Source organism: Falco punctatus, assembly GCF_963210335.1.
Source record: "Falco punctatus genome assembly, chromosome: 2".
NCBI classification, from domain to species: domain Eukaryota; kingdom Metazoa; phylum Chordata; class Aves; order Falconiformes; family Falconidae; genus Falco; species Falco punctatus.
The window spans coordinates 108,361,361-108,368,173 of record NC_137581.1 but is presented as its reverse complement, the minus strand read 5'-3'; positions in this window follow the sequence as shown (position 1 = coordinate 108,368,173).

Genomic DNA, 6,813 nt, shown 5'->3' with positions numbered 1-6,813 from the left:
ACACCTCTGTAGATCTGAAGACAAACCAGACCATATTTCTGTCAGCACCCTTGGTGCATTCTGAGGGCAGGTACCTATGAGTAGCACAGTGCTTCAGTATTAGGTGGCTAAGTATTTGTTGCATCTGACTTTAACATCTTTTGTGTATCTATCATCACAACAGCTCTACGAGGTAGGTGAGCGCCCTAACAGCTGGATGGCCTTACCACTTCCTTATCCAGCTAATGCCATTTCTACATTTTTCAATAGGCTTCATAATATAAATAACAGACCTTAACAATAACACAGAAATTTAACCATCAAAACCCACACCATGGCTGCTTCTGTATGAATCTGCATGTAGCATTTGCTCAGCCTGCCAGTAAGAGAGTAAGTGTGATTTGAGCAACGGATATATTTTTTTTGTCTGGGGTTATGTAGGAAGTTACAATTTACAAAGATGAAATATTAATTTTCAATCACCAGCTCAATTTATGACTTTATCAACAAAATACTAACAAAAAAAATATGCCAGTGACTCTTATCTTAATTGACCTTTTTTTGGGTAAAAAATTATTTCCTGAGCATTGCCATAACCATCAGGTACCATCGTGCGCACCTGCCCTTTTTTACCTGGTGGAGGTAGAAAGCAACGTCCTTTTGAGTAAAGAACTTAATCACTAATGAAACTGCAAATGGAAGGATTAAGAGTAGTGAAGAATCCAATATGTAGGCATGTCATCCTTTCATTTTGTTTGCAACAAGCAAAATTTCACATCTAATCAATTTTGCTTTCCAGTTATCTTTTCCAGTGTAAATTTTGGGAGTAGTCCCAGTCATGAAAGTTAGCCATATTCAACTTAAAGTATACCTGCAAACCTGCAGAAATGAGGATTTATTGGTCTGGTTCAAGCTCATTTTTAAATCTAAGTGCATGCTGAAGTAACTTTAGATATTACAATATTTTACAGATTCTTATAACAGATATGACCAAATTACTTATTTTCAAAGCTGGCCTGAAGCAAATGAGCTCCTTTCAGTCCTACACTCATCTGAGGATCAGGCTCAGATCAACAGTTTCACCCTGACTTCCACTGACTTAAAACAACATGTTCTTATTGTGTATTGGAGACAAAATGCTTCAAGCCAAAATTTACTACCCTGTATTCAAGCCAAAATTTACTACCCTGTATTCCTCTCCCTTTCACTTCGAGATATTTTCTATCATGCTGCTTCTTGAGTATGTTTCTAAGGTTAGGTTAGAAACCTGTGAAAATAAATATTTTCAGTATAAATATTATTCTAATCTCAAATATAGTGCTGCAATTGGAACTGCTGTAAAACAATAATATTTTTGTGATAATACTAGCTTGTAGATCTATGTAACTCTGACGCTTAATGATTTCTGGTCTGGAAGGTATTAGACTGTGGTTGTAATAATGTCTATAATTGTAACGGTTCATGCTAGCTAGACTGCACATCTATTCTTCATCTGTCCTTAAACTAATTTGTTCTACATATGAATATATCACACTCATCAATTTAAAGTGCCATCCTTTGGCTATGCAGGTCATTAAGGAGTATACATTATGTATGAGTCAAACACACCAAACTTGCACAAGTGATTTTTAGCAATGTGCAGAATAGCTGCTTTCTGTTAGGGTTTTTAAGTTATTATTCTAATCGAAATCCAAGTCACAGCCACAACTAACAAGCAGTCAATTACTTTTCTCCATATGTAATGCCTTGGATGATGAGAGTTATACTGTGGCTTTGTGCTGAATTCTAAAAATATCAATGCACATTTAAAAAACCAAAAACCTTGAAAATCAGGGGATAATAAGTTTTCCTGCTCATTGCTGCCCATAAAGTTTACTTTGCAATTAGTCCAGTGCTGGGCTTTTACAGTTCTTCTTTTCCTGGGAAGGAAATTCCACTCAGTAATGTAGCTATATACGCAGAAAGCATCTATTACAACAAGATCCCACTGTACAATACATCTCTGGACATAGGTCTGGTAATGAAATAAACTCTAAAGTTAACGATTCCTTGCAGGACATGAGATCTATCTGAAGTCTCAGGGCTGTACTTGGCAAAAACTGTCCATAAAGAGGCTGAGGGCTCTGGAGCAGACCAAGTAGCACTGCACAGAGGGCTCATAGTGTGAATCTGCACCAAGAGGGTGGCTCAGATAGCAGCAACATTTGATCACTATCTGATTGATATTTTGTAGCTGACAGGAAATCAAATCCCTCAGTTATTTTCCCAGCAGATGGATGGTCAACGCCAAAGTAACACACAAACAGCAGAAATGTCAGTCCTCTGGGGAGCCTCAGAGTCTAATGGGAATGTAAAATGAACCCCTTTATTTTCAGAAACTATGCTCAGGGGCTCTGGAAAAATTTACACACAGTTTTCCCCAAGCTTCCTTTGGTCCGGATCAGATTTATGTTCACTTGTAAGATAGCCTCCTCCTTCCAGACTGAATATGGAGATGAGCAACCAGAACTATCTATGAAAAGTTTATCCCATGAAACAGAGAAATGAAACTTTACTTTCCTTACCATCTGTTTGAGCTATGCATGCTCAAAGGTACCGAGGAGGAGGATGCACACAGAAGATAAAGTAAACCATTCCCTGCCAGTACAAGAGCAGTGTCTCTTTGGGGACAACATCTCCAGGAGTGATTAAGTGCCGATCACTTCATTCCCACAGATAGGTACAAAGAGCAAAACCTAGACCTCAGCAAATTAAAAAGGTTGACAGCACAGAATTAATTTTGCATGTACAAGCTGTTAAGAGAAAGAAATAAAAGATATGTGTGTGTGTGTATGCATTTACATGTGAGAGGGGAGGTTTTGCATGGGATGAGACAAGCATACCACTTACCCTTTTAGGCAAGTAGTAGGTGTTTTATTTGTTCAGTGTTTTGCCATCACACTAGACCAATACTTGAGGAAAGCCATTAATAACGCTCTATCAATGTGACTAAGTTTAAAAAAAAAAAACAGACACTACTACAAAATCCCTTTACAAATTGTGTAAAAGTATAAAGTATATACTTTTTATATATATATAAAAGTATATACTTGTATATATATATATACTTTATATATAAAGTATATATACTTTGTATTTTTCTCAGCAAAGGTATGTTTTGCCATTGTATATACCTCTGAGGAGGATATGAAGGCAATGAGTCATATAGATATTGTATATACTTGCCATCATAGATAGTCTTCATTTCTTTGAGTGCTACCTTTATACTGCCTTTTCTCTTTACCGCAGAGAACAGAAAGAAAAAACCAAAAATAATTGTTTTTAAAGAATTATTAACTACTGATCAGACTGTTTTCATTTATCACATCATGATCATCCCTGAAAAGTTAGTCCTTGAGCCTCTAATTCAATGGGATGATCACTACACTTCCCACTCAAACACATGAGAAGAGCTATGGAGAACCAGGGGTCTGGGAAAGCAAGTGGAAACATAACCTTTTCACTTTGTTTCTTTTCCTCATATGCCAGGTTATGCCTAAAGATTAAGAAACAGCTAAGAAATTAGTATTCATCTTCCTAATAATGAAGTTATTTGAAAAGTTAAGGAGACATTTTAAGTTAAAAGTGCAAGATTCTGAGGCTTTACTTAACTGCATTGTTTTGTACAAACTTTGATAGTAACAACTACAGAACGGGCCCAAGTATTTCTGTTAGATAAAAGGAGGTGGTAAGTTTTTGATGACAAGCTCTGTTGGCAATGCAAGATAAATTTGGGTATTTGTGGCCGCTGTTTTCTTTCTGAGCAGATGCCTGATTTTTTCCTTAGAAAAACAATTGGATTAGGTCCCCTGGCTCAGATTTCTTAGGATTCGTTTTGCTTTTACAAAGGTGGTATCACCTCTGATTTAATACAGCATGAGAGAACATACTAAAACTACATTCAGATTATTTCCTTCAGCCTTCCCTGTCTCAGCCAATTTTATGTTCACTTGCTAATTTGGAAACGGAGACTGCATATCAAAGGAAGGCTAGAGGCAATGATGAAGGCTGCAGATACTTGCTGTTTCATTAGTTACTGTTTTGATTTCTGAAATAGAGGGAAACTGTTGCTTTTAACAAATAGTGGAAGGAATTATATGAATTAAGGGAAAAGAAAGAGAAACAGAACAAGGCTCATTCTTTGAAAGGCAGATACAGGTGTGCAGGCTAAGTAGAAAAACTTTCCCAATATGAAGTGAAGCATGTGGCAAATCTGACATGAGAATCAGATGCCCAACTTTGATTCTTGAGAAATGATGTTAATTACCGAGTATTTGTGATACAGTCAAAATGTAGCTAGTGCAATACTTTTTTCACCATATCAATGGTCTGATTAAGAGAATGATACGTTCTGAAATACAGGAAAGCCAAACCATCCATTGCTTTCTTAATCTTCCTGTTCTTCACAGTGATATCAAATAGCAACAAGCGGTAGCAAATTAACTTCAGAATGGATGTTCTTTTCATCAATATCTGATTAAATAACCCAATGCATTCCACCACAGAAAAAAACAAAAACAAAACCCCCAAACACATTTTTAAGCTGAAGAGCTACACAAAGCTTAAATGAAACTTCAGGTATTTCCAAACTGTTAAATGTCATCCCAGGTCTGAGCAAAGACTGATTTGAGCAAACACTTAAAGATTGAAAATGGCCTGTATTAGTCCACTACAGAATAGACTGTTATGATTTGTTTTCAGTGTTCATGTGGTATGCATTTGGTTTGGAAAAATGTCTCTCAAGTTGAAAGATATTTTTCCTGATGTCATGATACTGTTAATGTGCCATAAAAATGATTTAGCAGTTGGGTTCAATGTACTGCACTCTAACGAGACAATAAAATAGCCTCTGTGGTATCCCATCCATATTATAGGGTCCTATTAAGAAAATGGGGGAAAAGATTATTCACATATAAACTATTTTTAACAGGCTAATACATTTTAACAGACTAGAAAATACCAAGATGGTGCTACAACACTAGTGGATTTGAGTTGGCTAGACGCTAGTACAGTGTTCTTACAGTGTACATGAATACTGTATATGAATATATGAAGCATGATTATCTGGGTGCCACAGTAGATTCTTAGATTTTTATCTGCAGAAAAGTTAAAAAACTAAAGGAAACAAAAAGCGTACACATACACAAGGCAAGAGTTATCTACTGAGCAAAAGGGAGAATTTCAGAATATTTAAGAGCAAAATTAGTAACTCTAACAGCATAGATTCATAAGAAATAATTCAAACCCTCCAGTGAAGCGTTAGTATATTAAAACAGCATTAATACCTTTTCTGCAGACTGATATTTGTAAGATATTTTCAAATATTTGTTTTATTAAAGGGAACACTTAACCTCTTTTTGTTCAGTAATAGTCCTGCTCTGCCCGCGCATGTAACGAGACTTGAGTATCATACATTTCAGAAGCTCATTTCTCCTCTCCAAAGAAATAAGGAGCTTATTTGAGACACTAGAGTACCTTAAGATATCAGATATGGTCTCAGGTTTCCAGAACCTTGTTTCTGCACAATCAGGTGAAGCTGGGATGCAATGCCTCTGCTTTGTCTTTGCCATTATTTAAGCCCCTTATTGACCAGATAAGTGGCAAAATAAAACTCAGGTGTGAATTCAGTCACATATTTGTGGGTGCTAATCATGGGCCTCCCTGGACAGTCTACTATTTCTGTATTGCATATAGGTTTTGAGATTTGGTTTAGAAGCAAAATTAGCAGAGAAAGTTAAATGAAGCAATTCTCTGTGTGTCTAACAGTCTCAGATGTATACACTTAGCCAATGTAGAACAATTTATGCTCTCATACCCCAAATAGCTGGGAAATGTTTTCCAGGAACCTCATTTTCAATAAAGAAGTACCTGTTAACCTGAGCAATTGGCAGTTCCTTGGAAACTGGCTGGAGCAGTCTGTGCCTGAAGGAGAGTGCACCTGTGGGAGGGCCCGGGCTGGGGCAGGGGCAGGGGGCGAGGAGCCTCCCCGTGGGGGGCAGGGGCGGCAGGGACAGCTGTGAGGGACTGACCCCAGCCCCGGCCCGGCCCGGCGCTGCTGGGGGGGCAGGAGGGAGAGACACCGAGTGGAGCTGAGCCGGGGGGAAGGGAGGGGAGGGGGGAAGGGGGTTTCAGATGTAGGTTTTATTTCTCATTATCCTACTCTGACCTGAATGGTAATAAATTAAATTAATTTTCCCCAAGTTGAGTCTGTTTCGCCTGTGATGGTGACTGCTAAGTGCTCTCCCTGCCCTTATCTTGACCCATGAGCCTTTCCTTACATTTGCTCTCTGCTGTCCTGCTGAGGAGGGGAGCGATGGAGTGGCTTTGGTGGGCACCAGGCCTCCAGCCAGGGTCAACCCACCACAAAATGTTTAGTGTAATCTTTGATCTCATTTTTAATGTACAGTAGTTTAATTTTCTAACAAAATAGTGTTTCTAATATGGTTTCTAAAGGTGTCTACAGGATATTTAACTTTATTAACTATAACTTTAAATGTGTACATGCACAGACTCTGTTTTGGAAACAAATACAAGGCTTTCATTTGACCATCCATCTTTCCATGTATATGAAAAATTTTAGGCTGACAACTAGGAAAAGATCACATTGATTATAAACCCCAACTGTTTCCCCAGTCAAAATTCAGTGACTCCTCATGTCATATTTAATGCAGAAAACTACGCTTATTTCTAAGAAAAGCATGGTTGAAACAAGTAACATACCATTTTACTTGAGTTCCTAATCAAACATCTGTGACAAATATATGGGCAACTTTCAAAGGAATTAGATTATTGCTA